Source organism: Schistocerca serialis, chromosome 4 (genome assembly GCF_023864345.2).
Source record: "Schistocerca serialis cubense isolate TAMUIC-IGC-003099 chromosome 4, iqSchSeri2.2, whole genome shotgun sequence".
Lineage (NCBI taxonomy): Eukaryota > Metazoa > Arthropoda > Insecta > Orthoptera > Acrididae > Schistocerca > Schistocerca serialis.
In genome coordinates, this window is record NC_064641.1 from 62,107,421 (window position 1) to 62,129,310 (window position 21,890).

Here is a 21,890-nt window from a genome sequence, read left to right on the forward strand (position 1 = left end):
ACTTTTTTATTTCTCATAATTATGCTATACTAGTCTCGTTTCTGTCCAGGTGTAGCATTTGGTACACCTTCTACAATACTCTCTAACTCGTCTTCCAACCTATTGTCAACATTTAGATTCCACATACAGTAGTATTCCAGATTTCTGCCAAAACCAATCTCACCAGACCAAGTAACAACGTGAGTAGCTTGGCATTGACTACTCAAATCATCATCTTTTTCTTTCGAACTCTCACTAATTTCGGTCTTATCCTTTGAAATGCACAGTCAATTACTGTGTGGTATTTCATTAATCAGTTTAAGCCAGTTATTATCTCGGTGCTCAAATATGACACGACGATAAATTCATTTTCAAATTGTTTCCATTGAATTTCGAAACAGACAAATATTTGATGGGATACAGATTTGCTACTCTTTCCAGTAGCACCGATTATTTTAACTCCCCTTATGGGCATTACTGCTACTCCTAGTCTTTCTTTTAATAAATGGAAAATTTTTCCAGACATAGCACTTGGCTCTGCACCAGTATCAATTAAAACGTGCATTTGTACACCGTTGCTTATCGACGGGCAGTATTGTTTGTCTAACCTTATCTGTGTCTAGTTCTTCGTTTCCCCATAACAATTCCTCATCCATATCAACGTCATTCCAGAAAAATCAGCCCGGGTCTGATACCGACAGCGGTTTATCCGGTGGTTTTCTAATTTTCTTTTCTTGGATATTCTTAATTTCTATCTACCTGTTCTGCGTCTGTTGAAGCCGTTTCAATCCCCAACACGGTTACCTTTTTACCAATTTCTTCGATTAACGAACCTTGTATTACCAACAATTCGCTGACTGTCAAGTCAGGTACATTTTCTTCGGAAAGATGGCTATCATCTTCCAAATTGCTTGGAGGAATGTACTCTGTTTCTGCTTTTAATTCTTCTGCAGAGCTTACGCAACCCACACCTCTATCTTCTGAGTGTACGACGTCACTCTTAACCTTGTAGATGTCGTAATCTACTTGGTATTCAGTTAGTTGTGCCCGGTCATCTTCAGCAAACTTGTCTTGCCCCTCTTCAGAAATTTGGGGTCGGTTTTCTTTAGGACCAACGTTGGGGTCGGCTACTTCAATTACTACATCATTTGGACAAGCCTGCCTCTTCGGTACAGAGCTTTCTGTTTTTCCACAAACGCTAATTTCGTGCGGTTGAGAAGCATCAAATATTGTCCGCTATCCCCATTAGCACATCTCCCATACAATCCTCTTATAAGCCTCTGGTCCGTCGTATATCCGACCGAACTGACCTAGCCACAGCTCTTCGCGTTCCGTGTTGCCCTGAGCGATGACGGAAGTTTTATCCAATATCGGCATTTTCAATTCCGCCGGAGAATCACGCTGTATTGGAGCCTGCGGTATTGTTATTGCTTTAACAGCGACCGCCCCTTCCTTAATGACCGGTACTCTATTTTCATCGTTATTATGAAGAGTGACCGCTTTTTCTAATGCCGCTTCAACTTCAATTATTCTTAACCTAACTGCGTTACTGCCTCTGTCTTAATGCACATTCTACCATCGCTAATTTACCTATTCCGACCTGTCATAGCGACGTTAACTAAGCTTTCTTCTGGGCCGCCAAGATCTTCCCACGCCCGGTGGGCCCCAAACCGGAGCAATTAATCGTTTCCCTGATTAAGTACTGCAAGCCCGTTTCTATCAGCCTATTGCAATTACTGATTCTGTTCCCACCTACCACCTCCCCGCTGAGAACCACGAAGCATATTCACCTGGCACTGGCCTCTGTCATTTCTGTTACTGTTGTTCCCACTATGATTGTTATGTTATAGTGGTGTGAGTTGTTACTATCATGGTGGTTGTTACCATTAATGCCATGGTTATTGTTATTATGGTTGTTGCTGTTGTGATAATTGTTACTATTACCACGGCTTTTAACATTTTCGCGGCTATTCCGCCAGTTATCTTCATCTTCTACCTTTTCGAAGAATGCAGTAATACTTCTGTAAATACTGTCTATGTATCTCTTGGAATCAACTGTAATCTTCTTCCACAATTCCCAGACAATCTCTGATTCAGTCCGCCGATTACGCAGATATTTTAATTTGCGGATCCAATTTTCACAAAATTCTTTCATCGAGATGCGAGAGTGTTTTGACGCCACGAAATCGCGTCATTCACTCTACTGCTATTGCTCTGACCAATATTCTTTCAAAAATGCATTCTTAAATTCTTGAAAACTCAAGTTCACAACATCGAGGTTTAAGCCCCAGCGCTTAGCCTCGCCCTCTAGCATGTTGAGCATTAATTTTTATCTTATCCATCCATGATTGAGGCAATACCCTTTCACAATTTTTAATGAAGTCGGCAGCGTGCAATCCAACCCGCCTTTACGCTTGTCCTTCGATAAGATTTCAATATTATGTGCGTGGTATGACACATAGCGCAGCTTTTCGTCTAATCTCTCTTCTAGTTTGGTTACTTCTGTAGCTACTTGGCAAGTGGCCATCGCTAACGTTTCCGCTTCCCTCTTTTTCTCATCACACATAGTCAACTGTTTCTTCACTCTACTATCTAAGTCTGATATTAAAGCTTGCAAATTTGTAAGCTTTTCCAAATTTCTAATCTTTTCCCTATTGTCTTTTCGCGCTAATTCTACCTTTTGAATTACTTTATTTTCAATAATGGGATCAACAGTCTGATCCAGTTTCTGTTCGATCCTCTCTACTTCGTCTCAAAACGACTGTTTATGTTTTTCCTATTTTTGACTGTACCTCTGTCATGTCCTGCTTAAGATTACCGATTTCGTTATTCATTACAATTATTCCTTTCTTGACTGCATCTACTTTCGTGTGAACAACTCAAATATTACTGTTAACAATCTTGATTGTTTTGTCCTGATCACCCATTTTACTCACTTGTGAATCAATTTTACTGTTAATTGATTCGGACAGAGTATTTATTAATTCGAACCGATCATTAACTTTACTGTGATTCTTGAGTTTCTCCCAGCATATTTGATAATCAAAATATCCACGGCTGTACTGCCGGTCTACAGCGTCCAACGGGCGCAATATTTCGGCGATCATACATGTCGCCATCATCAGGTGAACTGACGGACTGTGCTCCTGTGAACGTGCCGGCACGTTCACAGGAGTGGATATTTTGATTATTAATTTTACTGATCATCATACTCAACAAATCGTTTATACACTCCTGGAAATTGAAATAAGAACACCGTGAATTCATTGTCCCAGGAAGGGGAAACTTTATTGACACATTCCTGGGGTCAGATACATCACATGATCACACTGACAGAACCACAGGCACATAGACACAGGCAACAGAGCATGCACAATGTCGGCACTAGTACAGTGTATATCCACCTTTCGCAGCAATGCAGGCTGCTATTCTCCCATGGAGATGATCGTAGAGATGCTGGATGTAGTCCTGTGGAACGGCTTGCCATGCCATTTCCACCTGGCGCCTCAGTTGGACCAGCGTTCGTGCTGGACGTGCAGACCGCGTGAGACGACGCTTCATCCAGTCCCAAACATGCTCAATGGGGGACAGATCCGGAGATCTTGCTGGCCAGGGTAGTTGACTTACACCTTCTAGAGCACGTTGGGTGGCACGGAATACATGTGGACGTGCATTGTCCTGTTGGAACAGTAAGTTCCCTTGCCGGTCTAGGAATGGTAGAACGATGGGTTCGATGACGGTTTGGATGTACCGTGCACTATTCAGTGTCCCCTCGACGATCACCAGTGGTGTACGGCCAGTGTAGGAGATCGCTCCCCACACCATGATGCCGGGTGTTGGCCCTGTGTGCCTCGGTCGTATGCAGTCCTGATTGTGGCACTCACCTGCACGGCGCCAAACACGCATACGACCATCATTGGCACCAAGGCAGAAGCGACTCTCATCGCTGAAGACGACACGTCTCCATTCGTCCCTCCATTCACGCCTGTCGCGACACCACTGGAGGCGGGCTGCACGATGTTGGGGCGTGAGCGGAAGACGGCCTAACGGTGTGCGGGACCGTAGCCCAGCTTCATGGAGACGGTTGCGAATGGTCCTCGCCGATACCCCAGGAGCAACAGTGTCCCTAATTTGCTGGGAAGTGGCGGTGCGGTCCCCTACGGCACTGCGTAGGATCCTACGGTCTTGGCGTACATCCGTGCGTCGCTGCGGTCCGGTCCCAGGTCGACGGGCACGTGCACCTTCCGCCGACCACTGGCGACAACATCGATGTACTGTGGAGACCTCACGCCCCACGTGTTGAGCAATTCGGCGGTACGTCCACCCGGCCTCCCGCATGCCCACTATACGCCCTCCCTCAAAGTCCGTCAACTGCACATACGGTTCACGTCCACGCTGTCGCGGCATGCTACCAGTGTTAAAGACTGCGATGGAGCTCCGTATGCCACGGCAAACTGGCTGACACTGACGGCGGCGGTGCACAAATGCTGCGCAGCTAGCGCCATTCGACGGCCAACACCGCGGTTCCTGGTGTGTCCGCTGTGCCGTGCGTGTGATCATTGCTTGTACAGCCCTCTCGCAGTGTCCGGAGCAAGTATGGTGGGTCTGACACACCGGTGTCAATGTGTTCTTTTTTCCATTTCCAGGAGTGTATTTCCAGATATTACTGGTTTTGCCTCTTTCTGTTTCTTCTTAATGGTTTCCGCGTATCCGCCGTCACTGGATTCGGTTTTGATTTTTATTCCGAATTCCGTAGCATCTGCAAATGCCAGGAATTGCATTTTTGTCACTTCCTGTTTTTCAGTGGCAGCGTCTGCGATGCTAGCCGCCGATTCTTCAACAATTGGTTCCGCTTCAGCGCTCCCCTTTGTTCTATCTATTGTTCCCCATTAAGTACAATCAATTTATCAGTTTCATTTATGTTCATCATGTTGCCTGTTTTACTGATCAATGCAAATTTAGAAATTTTGTGGCTTATTTCCACCACTTACTAAGCCGTATATGATCGATTTCATGCGGAGCAAAAGGGTTTAATTCGCTACGAATCTGCACAGTGAGAAACTCGTGCTAAGAACAAAACTAAATCGTGTCCTGCCACTAGCATTGCCATGTGTAACCTCCTCTTCCTAAACGGCCTACGGGATTGCGATATAAACGACAGTGTTCGCGTATGCCAAATGAAATGTTACAATGAGTAAGGCTATCGTTACCGAAGAGAAATAATAGCAGCTACTAGGAAGCAAGTGTACAACATACCCTTCTGAAGGAAGAATCTATTCTAAACCTAATCTAAATACTGTTAATTTTGAAACGGTGGAATATAGTAATATAGTGCAATCGCTCACGAACCACACAACGGGGGGAGGGGGGGGGGGCGAGGGGTGTCACATAATATTTAATGCAAAAGATACTGATTAGCAAAAAGAAAAGGATAATTAAACGGTCGCCAGGCCACTAGGGCAATGAATATCCAGACACCTAAGAAAGGTAACGGCAAAGGAAATTAATCAAATAATCACTGGCGTGGCAACAGAAGTTTATCACGCTCTTCCACAACACAATGTTCACGAGAAAATAAATGAATCAGAAAGCACTGAGTTTGCAGTTATTTATTCTGAAATACTAAATTTTGAAAGTAAAGTTAAATGAAGTTGCTGGTAAAATGAATGACTGACTGTAACTGAAACTTTGTTACGTAAAAGATAACTTTTAGTAGCCTCAGCGTAACGGAATGGGAAATTTGGAAAAACGCAAGCAATTTAATTTTAATTACTGAAAGACTGAATTGAATTTACTTTAAACAAATCAGCAACTGATGCACTTTTAACATCAGAACAATAAAATACATACCAAGCAACCAGAAGTGACTCGCTAAGGTAAATACAGTATAAATGAAATTTCGCACTCTTGATTTGCGCTTTATCTTTAGTAATTAGTTTTGCCAGTGAAATTTTACGGTACTGTAGGTGAGTGAAGTTGAAACTCAAAATCGCATGTTAGTTACGCCTCTGTTATGCAGTATAAAAATGAACAGTTACTGTGGCAGCAAAATTTATACTGAAATTGGTCATTAGCAAACAAACAAGGCTGGCAGTACAAATGTTCAAATGTGTTTGAATTCCTAAGGGACCAAAGTGCTAAGGTCATCGATCCCTAGACTGACACACTACTTAAACTAACTTATGCTAAGAACGACACACACACCCATGCCCAAGGGAGGACTCGACCCTCCGGCGGGAGGGAGCGCGCAGTCCTCGACATGGCGCCCTAAACCGCGCTGCCACGCCGTTCGGCAAGAATGGCAGTAAACAGTTAAACAATTTTCATATTTTTACGGCATTTGGTGATTGCATGGAATCGAAACGGGATCCTGCTTGGTAATATTGTCTGAGGACAATGACCACGAGGTGCCCTATAAGTTTTAACTATTGCGGGTTGTTACTCAAGAAAAGTTAGTCACTCAAGTTTGTGAAAGAAATTATACTGCGTAATCCCTGCAATATTAGTTATACTTTGTCAGTTAACAGTCTTATGATGTAGCTGTGCCGATGACGAAAAATGTAGGCGACGACAATGCTGAGGTGCTGCTATTGCTGCTGGTTGCGAATCACAAGTCGTTTCCAGAGCCACGGATAATGATGGGACTGGCAATGGTTAGAACTACAGCTTCCTCCGCCTGACCACTCAGACCGCATTCTCAATACCCGAAGGCTAACAAAGTCCCGCCCTACACTGGCGCGATCATAACTGCACGCCACGTCTGCAGAAGCGCCCAACAAAAACACTTCCACAGTCTTTTGAGACTCAAGCTGCTCTCTCTCTGCTCTGCGTTCGAAGCGCAACTGATACTCTCCATATACGAAGATAAACAACAACACAGCTACTGCCCTTCGTCGTTGCTATCGATACATCCAAACAGAATTCCCTTGACGATTACCCAGCAATTTACAATATTTACATTATAATTATAATCAGTTAGACATCAGTACAATATTACATATATTAGTATGAAATATTGTTCCTGTAATGAGGCTTACAGATTCAGAATTAGCACTATATTACAAGTTATCGAGTTATATTAAACGGAGAAAAATTTTGGATGTGCAGGAGATATTTTATCTGCATTTTCGTTGTTACACTGCGAACCGCCGCAATAAGGTGTTAAATAAAAAAAAAAACTATCCGAAAAATTTAAGGTACCAGAATAACAAACAAAACAGATGCCCTAGATTTAGCATTAAAAAAGGGTCCGCCGCTAACAAAATAATTGAACACAAACATGCTAAAACAAGTATTAATGTCTTTCTTCTTGGTGTCACGTAGCGATTTAAAAATTGCACACTGCACAAAGCTGGTGTAGATAAGTAAGCGCACCATCATATAAGTTACTTGACCATTAATTGGGGCTTAAGCCCCAGGGGTATGCACTGGATATACACCACAGTGGCTAGACCTAGGATTTCCTATGGGGCCACAGTGTGGTGGAAGAAGGTAGAACAGCGGGTTGCTGCTAAAGAGCTTGCTAAGGTGCAGAGATTGGCCTGCTTAGCCATAACGGGTGGAATTAGCAGCACACCAACCGCTGTAATGGAAGCCATGCTGGATATGCCTCCACTTCACCTTTGGGCTAAGATGGAGGCAGCAGCTGGGGCATACAGATTTAAAACTGGCCAAAACTGGGTCTCATTCCGATATCCTGAATCACACACTAACATAGTGAGTGAGGTAAATATAGGTATGGCTGGGGAAATGCCCGCTGACTATATAATAACTCCGAACTGCTTCGACAAGCCTTACAACATAATAATTGGAAGTAGGGAGCAGTGGCAGAAAACAGTTCGACACCGTACAGGGGACATCGTTTGGTTCACCGATGGGTCGAAAACAGATCAAGGCGTTGGGGCAGGGTTGTATGGGGTTCAACCAAGACTGGAGAGCAGCATCTCTCTAGGGAAACTGGCCTCTGTATTCCAAGCCGAAATTACTGCAATCAGGGCATGTGTGGAGGAGAATAGGAGTAGGTGTTACAATGACCGTAGCATCTACATCTATTCAGACAGACAGGCAGCCCTGAAATCACTGGCAGCTCCTGCAACAAGATCTAAGATCGTTGCAGATTGCCACAGGGCTCTGGTGGAGCTAGGGGGAAGCAATAGGGTGTACCTAGTGTGGGTTCCTGGCCACTCAGGGATCTGTGGCAATGAACAAGCCGATAGATGGGCTAGGATGGAGAGCAACAACTCCATTATTGGACCGGAACCTGTCTTGACAATCACCAAGGCTATGATCAAATTAGAACTACGGAACTGGATTTGGAAACAGCACGTACGATATTGGACCAAGGTCCATAAACAAAAACATGGTAAGGTAATGACGCCCAAGCCATGTTTTATAAGAAGCTATGTAATCCTGGGATTGAACAGAAAAGAGATCAAACTCATGACTGGACTGATGACTGGCCATGGAAAATTCAAAAAACACCTACACACAATGGGTATAATGGAAGGGGGCCCTAAATGTAGGATCTGTGATGAGGGTGAAGAAGCTGCATCACACCTAATCTTTGAATGCATGGCATTGGAGAGTAAAAGATACAGAATTTTCGGGACAACTAGACCTGAAGAAATTGTGTCTAACAAAAAACTGGTAGAGGGACTCCTTGCACTATTTAAGGGCACTAGTTGGCTTTACTAGATATACAGGGAGCGATTCCGCACAATAAACCTAGTTTCGGTGCGGGCAGTGGCGGGTTAGACATAATCTGTTTTAGCTCTCCTGCTAAAATCAATCAATCAATCAAATCAAATTACTTGACCATTGAACTGTAAACATACCGAAAAAAAATCGCAACGCAAAAAGTAATGAACGTAGAGTAATGAAATTTCGAGAACACACTTGTCTGGCTAACATATTTAAGTGATTAAAGTTGCAAGATAAGAGGATAATGTAAGGGCGAGTTATGCCATTGCAGATGTGAAATGCTGGTACATTAATGTCTGGTGTAACCCCTGGATATTGAGTGCAAGCACTCAGACGTGAATTCATTGTGTTGTTCAGGTGCCCGATGTCAGTTCGTAGGACGGAGTTCCATGCCTGTTGCATTTGGTCGACCAATACAGGGACGGTTAACGCTGTATGTGGATGACGTTGGGGGTTTTCTTCCGATGATAAACCACATGTGCTCGATTGGAGACAAGTCTACAGGAACAGCTATATTTGGGCGAGCGTTATCCTATTGGAAAACGTTCCTTGGAATCCTGCTCATCACTGACACCACAACTGGTCTAATAACCAGACTGACGTACAAATTTGCAGTCAGAGTGTGTGGGATAACCACGAGAGTGCTCCTGCTGTCATATGAACCATAACTCAAGGTGTAGATACAGTGTGTCGAGCACGCAGAAGTTGATTGCAGGCCATAAACTGGTCCCTCTCTAACCAACACACGGCCATCACTGACCCCGAGGCAGAACCAGCTTTTATCAGGAGACACAGCAGATCTCCACCCTGCCGTCCAGTGAACTCTCACTTCACACCACCAAATCGCAAATGGCGGTGGTCTCGGGTCAATGGCATGCACGCTACAGGTCGCTGCCATGGAGCTGTCCTTGAAGTAACCGATTTTTTACAATTCGTTGTGTCACTGTGGTGCCAACTGCTGCTCATACAGCTGCTGCAGATACAGTACATGCCCCACAGCCACACGCGGAACACGCGGAACACGATGGTCTTCCCTCTAGGTAGTGACGTGGCTGTCCAGAGCCCGGCATTTTTGCCACCGTACATTCTCGTCGCGTCCACTGCTGCAAGCAGTCATGTACAGTGGGTACAATCCTGCCAAGTCTTTCTGCAATAGCGCAGAAGGAACGTCCAGCTCTCGTACCATATTACATGACCTCGTGCAAAATCAGTGAGTTGTTGATAATGGCGTCTGTGTCGCCTTAAATGCATTCTTGAGTGAAATCAACTGACCACGTCCAATCTCAAAAGTAATTAATGCTCATGACCGTTACAGAGGGTATTTAAAACAAACCTGATTTGCATCCTCATAGTGGCACCACTAGGGCTACTATTATGCGACTGTCACGAAATTATAATAGACAACACCTTTCTGATGTACAAACACGCCCACCAACTTTCGTTTATGTTCCAAAACTTCTTCTTCGTGTAGTGATATTTTTTTCCGTCAGTGTATATTCATTCAGTAATATTACAGGCACCGCATCTGGCGCCTGCCTGCTAGCAACCCGTCTGACATCCGCGCAATGCTTGCCACCCTGCACACAGGTGTCATCGTGGAAAAAGTTCGTTCGGCAACTATCACCGAACTGAGTAAGTAAACAAAATGTAAGTATAACACATGACGGACAAACGGGCGTGATACGGTAAGAGAACAACATCCAAGGGACAACCAGTTACAGAAAGCCACAGATGTGCACGGAGGGAATAGTTTCACAGCGATTATTTTCAAAAAGCTTTGTTGCCCACAGTAGCAAAAATGTAGTGAGAAGAACGCAGTGATTCATCACTGCGATATTTCAATAGAGTAAGCGTCACCGTGTAATGCGACTGCCATCATCCGAACGTGAGAATTCGAAAAATAGTTCAAATGACTCTGAGCACTATGGGACTTAACATCTAAGGTCATCAGTCCCCTAGAACTTAGAACTACTTAAACCTAACTAACCCAAGGACATCACACACATCCATGCCCGAGGCAGGATTCGAACCTGCGACCGTAGCGGTCGCGCGGCTCCAGACTGTAGCGCCTAGAACCGCACAGTACGTTGTTTGATCCTCTAGACAACCAGCCGAGCATTGTGTTTTTTCCGAGTGCCAGTGGTACCAAAGTGAGTGATTATTAATATCATGTGCATCAATTATAACAAATACAACAACATTTAAACAAAAAAATACACATGTCAGTTATTTACACTATGTAAATATCAAACGGCCCAGACTGCACATGAATTTCGGAAGACTCATTCCAGTGGAGCGTCTCATTCGATGTTTCACGCACAGTCCAGTGGTCGTTAAACTTTTTTGCGCGAGATCCTACGCAGACATTGTGGGGCGACACGTCAGGCTGTCTATGCACCGGTCTTATTATTAATTGGGAACCTACATAGCCGAGCGGTCTAAGGCGCTGCAGTCATGGACTGTGCGGCTGGTCCCGGCGGAGGTTCGAATCCTCCCTCGGGCATGGGTGTGTGTGTTTGTCCTTAGGATTATTTAGGTTAAGTAGTGTGTAAGCTTAAAGACTGATGACCTTAGCAGTTAAGCCCCATACGATTTCACACACATTTGAACATTTGGGAACCTACATAAATTAGTATGTTAAGTGCCTCCAATAGACTAGCTATACTAACGGTGCGTCAAGTTGTCCACCAGCTGCCGCGTACTGATCGTTAAATGTCGGCACCATCCGGAAAGCTTCGTGTTAGCGTTCTCCGCTTCAGATTATTGCCACTCTCATCGACCCCAAACTTGTGGCATAGGAATTGTTGACTAAGTGTTGTTGTGTTGTCTGTGTGAGCGAATAATTAATTGATTAATAACAATAATTGGACTTGTATCTAAATTAATAATGCAATAAAAATGTCGTGTGACTAGGGCCTCCCGTAGGGTAGGCCGTTCGCCTGGTGCAAGTCTTTCGATTTGACGCCATTTCGGCGACTTGCGCGTCGATGGGGATGAAATGATGATAATGAGGACAACCTAACACCCAGTCCCTGAGCGGAGAAAATTTCCGACCCAGCCGGGAATCGAACCCGGGCCCTGAGGATTGACATTCTGTCGCGCTGACCATTTTTTTTTTTTAATCTTACTTTGTTCGTTTTCGTTCGTTGTATCCTTTCTGGGCGGACGTCGAAAGACACCCGTTCCAGTCCGTTGTTGATCCATTAACTCAGTTTTTTTATTGCATAGGGCAGCTAGCCCTCTGACCGAACACGCTGAGCTACAGTGCTAGCAATCCACTCAGCTACCGGGGGCGGACCATAATGCAATGTGACAGACCGTCATAAAAGTTTACGAAATGTTTCGAATGTCATTTTTCTTCGAGTCATTGCATTGCATTACAGTGGCCTTAATTTAATGTTCCTTGTTACACATAAGTACCGCATTTGAATACTGTCGTAGCTGTGACTGCAATATTGAATCCATGTTACTTCTGTGTCATTTATACCATATCAGCTGACCAGTATGAGTCATGTAAGCTCGCGAGCTGTCGATACTGGAAAACAAACAATAATAATTCCCCCCCCCCCCCCTCTCACATCCCCTAAGCCCGCAGTGGAAGCGCTACTTGCCCCTCTGCCCCTTACGTAAGCAGGCAGACTTCACTAACATCAATTAAAACCGAGCATATCTGAAAATATTTCTCTCTGTATGTATTTTTATTTGTTACTGAGCAAGAAACCAACAGCCTCAAGAAGATTTTAACGTTAGTTGACGTTTATGGCTTCGGCTATTAGTGGTTAGATGTACCCTATTCTAAAATACAGCTGAGAAACGCGGACTGCGCAAATACGAGCCGCAGTTTAACGACCACGGACGTTGACTCTTGATGGCACCGGGGTAACGTCTGCTACGACTTTCATTTACAACAGGACTCAGTGTCTGAATGTCACCACAGTCACATGTGCTGCAGTGCAAAAGCCCCACTCGTGCATGTTGTATCTACACACTTCTTACGTCCGGTATCTGCTAAGTTGTATCCTTCCTCAGATGATGTATCCTCCCTCAGATGATGAAAGCCTGGAACTTTAACAGCTGGGCTGTCAATAAATTGATGGTTCTGGGTTTACTTGACTTGCCACTCCCGTTTCCACTCAGCGTCGTGGTTGAACCTAGTGGAGAGCGTTTGGAGTCATCCCTCATAGGCTGGTCTTCTGGAGTTCAGGCGTTTCCTAGGCAGCGAGAGTAAATCTTCGTGAAGAGGAATTGATTCATTCTTGGGAAATTGCTGACAAAGGTTGTGGAGACCCACTTTTAGAGGAAGACGGACAGATGGTCGAGAGTATTGCAGCAAGCATTTAGGCGTAGATCTAAAGGTTCTCACAGTTGTTTTCCCTTGAACATCAGCTTTCTTCACATGAACGCTGCAGAGCCAAACTGGTGTGCAATATTCTGCTGCAGAGTATACCAACGCAACGAGTGCTCCAAGGAGAACTAATGTCTTTGCTACCCATGTACTTCTGGCAACTTCCGCAACAGGTTCACCCTTGTATGTATCTTCTTGCACCCAAACCTCCAGATGTCAGACACTCAGATCGGTACCAAACAGTGTATGTTGATAGATTATCAACCAAAACAGAACATGCATAAGGAGTAACTAAAAGTAACGCCAGAACTATGGAACACAGGAAAAGCGTATCTGTGAGTGATTGTTTTGCACATCTCGGATGAGTGATTTGGTAGTGTGTGAGGTCGTCATGCCAAAGGTCCCGTGTTCAAGCCCCACCACTGTTTTAAATGTTTACGGTGAAAGTGTTATATGGGAGAACATTATCCTGACGAGTAAAAGGACTTCTCAGAGTTTGAAGCCATGTTCTTTTTGCAGTCTGCTTTCACTTCATTAGTTAAAAGTAACGAACCTATACGGAATATTTGTACAGCTAGGTGTGGGGTTCTGTCAGACACGTGCGACAGAAAACAGACAACACTCGTGGTGAAGCAGCTAGTGCATTTATAGTTACACAGAATAAAAATAAACAGTCGAAACATTAGAAGAAAGAAACAATTGCATCACATGTGTGGAAGTGTTAATAGTCCTATACAAAACTTACACACATAATACAGTAAAAAAAGAATTGCCATCTTAAGCATTCGAACTGAGGACCCTTGGTACGACGATATAACGATCTACCAACTTCCCCACGGAAGCTATACCTATTACGGTACTTACCCATAGTTATGCTTTTCCTGTGCTCCGTAGTTCCGGATTTAATTTTAATAAACATTTACGCCCGTTCTGCTGGACGACAGCACGTAGTATTAACTACATCGGAGTCTTGGTTGATACTCTATCGACATATAACATTTTGTACCGATCCGAGTGCCTACGACCTGAAAGTTTGGGTGTTAGCTGTGCTGGAAAGGAGTTTTTGATAACATCATCGTTCTGTCTAATGTGAAACCTAGAAACTATTTTGGTTTGTCGTTGTATTTGACTATGCCAATATGATCAAATTGTGGGGCGATCTTTGCTGATGCTATATGATCAGAGACGTGCAAAAGACATACTTCTCTTTCAGAAATACTAGGTATAAGTCGCAATGTCCGGAAATATTCATAAAGTTTAGTTAGGTTGTTTGCAGGTATTGTTCCCATTCAGGAAGATCTACATTCTCATATGAAACTGCAGGGTCGTCTGCATATTGGAATTTCCAGTAGCTCTGTTGTGTAGAGATTGAAAAACACCAGAAAAGAAAAGAGCCTTGAGGCAACCTATCACTGAGTACACGACGTCTACACTTCTTTCTGATTTTGTGTCCTTTAAACCTCCGCTTGCTCAACATTTTTCTTAAGAGGTTACCTATAGTTTTACATGAAACTGCTTTCCTAAATTTCAATATTAGGCACTCGCACCACACAGTGCCATAAGATGCAGAGAGGTCAACAAAAACTACCCCAATCTTGTGCGACGAAAATGTGCAAAAGCGTAACAAAGTTGAAGAGTTTTATGGACTTTTTTCCACAGGTGAAATATTTGAATACATGAGTGAACAAAAAAATATTTCTACTACACAAACGACAATTATTTCCAAACGTTTGAATCAATGTGTACCAACAAGCGAGGATGAAATTAATGAATGTTGTGGATGGGACTGATGAAATTTTCATCCACATATTTATATTGGTTCCAGAATGTAATGTTTTTTCAAACATTCCGCCACAGGGTAGTAAGTAGAGATGGTTAAGAAATGCTGTTGAGAATGCTGCATTTCATATACATTACAAAAGTCGATGCTTTAGACCGTGTCTCAAAATTTCAGTTCATCATAGACAAACTGAGCAAATATTTGGCCGGCCGGAGTGGCCGTGCGGGTCTAGGCGCTACAGTCTGGAGCCGAGCGGCAGCTACCATCGCAGGTTCGAATCCTGCCTCGGGCATGGGTGTGTGTGATGTCCTTAGGTTAGTTAGGTTTAATTAGTTCTAAGTTCTAGACGACTGATGACCTAAGAAGTTAAGTCGCATAGTGCTCAGAGCCATTTGAGCAAATATTTTAATAAAAATTTTATGATCCTATCGAAATACTATGTAGCGAAGAGTCTAATACGATTCCAAGGACGAATTACACACATCAAAAAAAAGTTTTGCATCACCCCAGTTCCCAGAACTTCCGAAGACAGACGTTGGCTGTGGATATTGTGTCATAGACACACTCCCTTTGACTGTTAAGAGATGTCACTAAACCCGCCCAAAGAAGTAAACAACCATGCGTGAGCAGCGCCTATTAGGCGGAGGGGGTCTGATAGCGAGATCAGTTCCAGTCACTTATCCAGAAAGGAGGTACGGCTCATGTTGTCTGTAGTTCAACTACGCCTTGACGGTCAATACAGTGGTTCGATCGCGTCCGCATTGTTACTTTGTGCCAGGAAGGGCTCTCAACAAGGGAAGTGTCCAGGCGTCGCGGAGTGAATGGTTCAAATGGCTCTGAGCACTATGGGACTTAGCATCTGAGGTCATCAGTCCCCTAGACTTAGAACTACTAAAACCTAACTAACCTAAGGACATCACACACATCCATGCCCGAGGCAGGATTTGAACCTGCGACCATAGCAGCAGCGTGGTTCCGGACTGAAGCACCTAGAACCGCTCGGCCACAGCAGCCGGCCGCGGAGTGAACCAAAACGATGTTGCTCGGATGTGGAGAAGATACAGAGAGACAGGAACTGTCGATGATATGCCTTGCTCAGACCGCCCAAGGGCAACTACTGCAGTGGATGACTGCTACCTACGTATTATGGCTCAGAGGAACCCTGACATAAATGCCACCATGTTGTATAAAGCTTTTCGCGCAGCCACAGGACATCGTGTTAAGACTCAAACTGTGCGCAGTAGGCTGCATATTGGGCAAATTCACTCCCGTCGTCCATGACGAGGTCCATCTTTGCAACCACGACACCATGCAGTGCAGTACATATCGGCACAACAACGAGCCGAATAGACCACTCAGGATTGGCACCGCGTTCTCTTCACCGATGACTGGCGCATATGCCTTCAACCAGACAGTTGTCGGAAATGTGTATGGAAACAACCCGGTCACGCTGAACGTCTTAGACACACCGTCCAGCAAGTACAGCAACGTGGAGGTTCCCTGCTGTTTTGGGGTGGCATTATGTGGGGCCGATGTACGCCGCTGGTAGTCATGGAAGGCACCGTAATGACTGTACGATGCGTGAACGCCATCCTCCGACCGATAGTGCAACCATATCGGCAGCATATTGGCGAGGCATTAGTCTTCATGGACGACAATTCGCGCCCCCATCCTGCACATCTTGTGAATGACTTCCTTCAGGATATCGCTCGACTAGAGTGGCCAGCATGTTCTCCAGACATGAACCCTATCGAACATGCCTGGTATGGATTAAAAAGGGTTGTTTATGGACGATGTGTCCCACCAACCACTCTGAGGGATCTATGACGAACGCCGTTGGATAGTGGGACAATCTGAAGCAACAGTGCCTTGATGAACTTGTGGATAGTATGCCAGACGAATCACGCATCAATGTAAGAGGACGTGCTACTGGGTATTAGAGGTACTGGTGTGTGCAGCAATCTGGACCACCAGCTCTGAAGATCTCACTGTATGATGATACAACGTGCAGTGTGTGGTTTTCATGAGCAATAAAAAGGGCTGAAATGATGTTTATATTGATCTCTATTCCCAATTTTCTGTACAGGTTCCATAACTCTCGGGACCGAGGTGATGTAAAACTTTTTTTGATGTTTGTATTACGAGGTCAGATTATGTCACGGCTTAATGGAAAGAAGTGTGTTTTAATTTCGTCATTGCATGCAGATGTGCAGACTGGAATTAATTCTGCTAACATAGAGCGCACCTGTAACACGCACAACTGGCCCTCACGATCAAGGAGATCAGCAAGACGACAGCAATTATTGAATTACACGCTCAAGGACCTTGGCCTAATGACGCAGCTGTTGACGATGCGTCAGCAGCATCAGCTAACGAGAACTCTTTCCTAGAAAAATTGGCAAAAAGATACCACGAACTACAATAACTGCTCATTCATTTTAATTGTAAATTGTCATACTGGAATACTATTCAGCTTTATTTTCAGTAACATTCGAAGCAGCAGTTAAAACTTGGTTTCATTCATTTAATTATTTCTTTTCACAACTGTAATAACTTTGCAAACTTATTAATTTCCTACACAGTCATTTTTTTACGAACAATAGTTTGTAGCTGGTGTTTGTTTAGATTTGCGTGTTTTGTGGTTCTGCATTTAATTTTGTACGAAATTTTGTGGCCTCTCATTGAATTTTAGGCATTGTGCATTAACCACCACCGCATTAGTAGGTAGAAATCCGCCACGGGTTGTCAGCTTGTCTAGGAGAACATTTTATCATTGGTAATCTGAACAGGGCTAAAGGGTGATCATTGATGTCACAGTTTTTCGTGAATTATTTGCATGCGTGAATGTAAAATTCAGGGAAAATGAAGAAAATTAGAATACACCTGGTTCCAGGTAACTTAAAATTTCCGGACGACGTATATTTAGGGGAGACAAATCAGAGTATTGTCTGTTCGAGAAGTTGGACACGGTCGGTTCTAGGTCAGTCGACGTTCGAGGAGACGTTATTTCAGATGTTTCAGTTACATTGTGATGCCTTCTGATTCGCCACACCTCATAGTTTGAGATTCGTTGCCCTAGTTTTCACATGGGAAATTAACATTTTGGTGGGGGGAATTAAAAAAACTTATTTAACTAGACAGTTACAATGGTATATTGTTTATGTTGACAAGACGACAACAATGCTACTGAAATTAATCGTTAAATGAATTAAATTATTTTACCATAAGTTTATTTCAGAAAACACTCATACATATTGTTTAATAACTAGCTTTTCAGCTAACTGGTCATTATCATCTCATACATAAAAATGAATATATATTTGTTTGTTTGTTTGTTCGTCTTCTATGCATCCCTGTAACATTCATCTGATTATAATGAGACTTTGATAAGTTGGTGGACGCATGTCTGCAAAGGTCCCTGTAGAGGTAAGAACCACCTACCACCCACTGGAGTGGGGGTGTAGACAGGTGACATTGAAGCTTAACGCAGGAATGCCTGGCACAATTTCAATCAAATTTTATATGTACATGAGCCATTATTTGTACAATTATACATATAAAAACATTGTGGGTTTGGGACAACATGACATGTAAAAATACTTTTGAATGTACTATATTAGTATGGAATCTAGTTTTCACGTTTGCTTGACTTTATGGTGTCAGTTGTGATGACATTTCACCTGTAGGGATCACGCAGAGAGAGAGAGAGAGAGAGAGAGAGAGAGAGAGAGAGAGAGAGAGAGTGTAACCACCTATTGCATCTATTGGTAATTATTTCCTACAATTAGTTAAAAGTAGGAAGCACTATCTATTCCTCATTTGCCTCACTAGTGGTACAGCAGGAGAATTTATTTGTTTTTGCAGATGATGAAAAGACCAAAAGTATTCTATAAATTGTAGGTGGAGGGGGAGAAACTATTGATGTCAGCTGCATAGAAACTTTATGCAGAATCATGGGCGATGCGTAAAAATGCGTGCTGGACCAGGATTCAAAACTGTGATCTCCTGCTCACTAGGCAGTTGCGCCATACAGACACAGTGTTTACTGCAGTTATGTGGACTGTCACAGCACGCCTGGTGGCAAACCCACATTCCCACCTACCACCACTTATCTGCAGTCCCCATCCATATCCACCATGTTTGCCTATTTGAGATTCCAACAGGAAGTCGAACGTTCTTGTGCATCGGCATTGAAGACGGTGAATTCATTGCCCATCAAAGCAAATCAATTATATGAATACAAACTATCTGTTCTTTCAGAAGTGGTTCTCCATCCACATCCCTGCCCACATTAAATCCGCCAACCACCAACAGTACCTGCATTTCGACAACTGGCATCCCTTCCACACATAAAGAGTCTCCCAGACAGCCTGGCCACATGGGGATAATGCATCTGCAGTGACAAGAACTCCCTTGTGACCAGTATGCTGGGTGGCCTCAGCAAGGCCTTCACAGACAGGCAGTATCCACCAGACCTAGTTCACAAACAAATCTCCTGTGCCATTTCCCACCATCCCCAAGAACCAGCTACACAGGGGTGCCCCTTTGTTACACAATATTGGAACAACTGAATGACAACCTCCATCAGGGCTTTGATTACCTGTCACTGTGTCCTGAAATGAGGGACATACTAACCAAGATTCTTGCTGCCCCTTCTAAAGTGTGTTTGTCATCCACACAACATTCTAGTAAAACCCTATGTCACTTCCAATCCCAAACCCTTGCCACAGGGATCATATCCCTGTGGAAGACAAAAGGTCCAAGATCTGCCCAATCCACCCACCAGCACTTCTTATTCCAGTCTTGGCAGAGGCTTATCCTACCTCATCAGAGGCTGGGCCACCTGTGATACCAGCCATGTCATATAACAGCTTTGCTGCAATCATTCCACAGCTTTTTACATCAGTATGACTACCAACCAGTTGTCCATAGGACGAACAGCCATCTGAGATCAAGAGGAACGTACACCACCCTGTGTCACAACATTCAGCTGAACACAATGTTTGATTTTAGCGGCTGGTTCATTAGCCAAGTCAGCTGGATAATCCCCTCCACCTTCAGCTTTTCTGAACTGCACAGACAGAAATTATTCTTACAACACTTTCTCCTGGAAGAGCTGAGCGGAAGTTGTGGAGACAACATTAGGAATTGTTTCAGAAAAACTGGCATTGTTCCATTAGAACGCCAGGAAATATTGAATCTGCTGCCTAACAAACGTGTGGATGCAAATCCTGTTGGTATTGAAGAAAACCTGGATGAATCTGTAAAAAGCCTGCTTTGGGAGCTACGCTATGGGAAAGAAAAACCGAGACCAAGAACCAGGTGGACGGAAAAGCTCCATGTTGAACCAGGAAGAATGCTGGAAAAGATGAACCAGAATCAGAAGAAGAACTGGAGACATCTCATGACAGCAATGACGAAGATGAGGAATACTATATTGGTGGCCCAGAAGAAAGTGAGAAAGAAACTGTGAAGTAGTTGAGCCAACCACAGAAGTTGATTACATGAACCTCACTGTAGGAAACTTTTTGCTTGTAAAACTAAGACCAAATAACAAAAAAGGATAAGTTATATTGTTCACAAGTCTCAGGTGTGTCAGAAACCAGCAGTGGTAGTAATAGGATTATAGAAGTAAGGTTTTTAAAACAGTGTAGATGCCATAAAGAGACTTTTGTATGGCCAGAAATCAAGGAGTCAAGTATTGTATACCCTTATGAAGTTATCGCATGTATTCCAAAGCCAGTGACGCTTCGCTATGGTCGCCTTCAGTTCCCAAAAATGTTTTCTAATTTTATTGTGGATAAATAGTTTTTTAAAAACATACATTGTGTTTCAGTTCAGACCAGAACTGTTAGAACACGATAAAGCAGCCATTTCATATACTGTATCATTTCACCCCCTTACCTGGGGTGAAGTGATAAAGGAGTTTCTTAAAAAAAATAATAGTTAAGGAAAATAAGTAAATTAAAAAGGATTATATGGACAGATACTCCAAACATAGATCTAATCAGCCACTGGTACAAAGAGATTTTTTTTTAAAATTATGTGTGTTAATATGTTTTTAATTTGCAAACTGTATCACTTCACCCCACTTTGAGGTACTCAATGTGACTACAAAACTTGATAGCAGTTGACCCAGTGTAAGCCCCAAGTGATGCAAGGTTATCCTGTGTGTGAGTGGACCATAAGAAATCACAACATATACGGAAAAAGAAGTCAATTATTTGTGACAAACAGGAATATAAATTCCATTGTTGCTTATTTCACTCATAGTAATTCAAGCTGCAGTTTTAGGTTTCTGCCTAACAACAGACTCACAAATCGCTACGTATTTTGAATAAACAGCCTAATACACTACTGGCCTTTAAAATTGCTACACCAAGAAGAAATGCAGATGATAAATGGGTACTCATTGGACAAATATATTATACTAGAACTGACATGTGATTACTTTTCCACGCAATTTGGGTGCATAGATACTGAGAAATCAGTACCCAGAACAACCACCTATGGCCGTAATAACGGCCTTGATACGCCTGGGAATTGAGTCAAACGTAGCTTGGATGGCGTGTACAGGTACAGCTGCCCATGCAGCTTCAACACAATACCACAGTTCATCAAGAGTAGTGACTGGCGTATTGTGATGAACCAGTTGCTCGGCCACCATTGACCAGACATTTTCAATTGGTGAGAAATCTGGAGAATGTGCTGGCCAGGGCAGCAGTCGAACATTTTCTGTATCCAGAAAGGTCCGTACAGGACCTGCAACATGCGGTCGTGCATTACCCTGCTGAAACGTAGGGTTTCACCGGGATCAAATGAAGGGTAGAGCCACAAGTCGTAACACATCTGAAATATAACGTCCACTGTTCAAAGTGCCGTCAATGCGAACAAGAAGTGACATGCGGTCGTGCATTACCCTGCTGAATGTAGGGTTTCACCGGGATCGAATGAAGGGTAGAGCCACAAGTCGTAACACATCTGAAATATAACGTCCACTGTTCAAAGTGCCGTCAATGCGAACAAGAAGTGACCGAGATGCACCCCATACCATAACGCCGGGTGATAGGCCAGTATGGCGATGAC

The 21,890-nt window shown here is 43.6% G+C and overlaps 1 long non-coding RNA gene across 4 annotated transcripts in view; it reads left to right on the forward strand.

Moving 5' to 3' along the window:
* The window catches only part of LOC126473996 (uncharacterized), a 109,502-nt gene that overhangs the window by 70,172 nt on the left and 17,440 nt on the right, over nucleotides 1–21,890 (forward strand). The window lies entirely within an intron of this gene.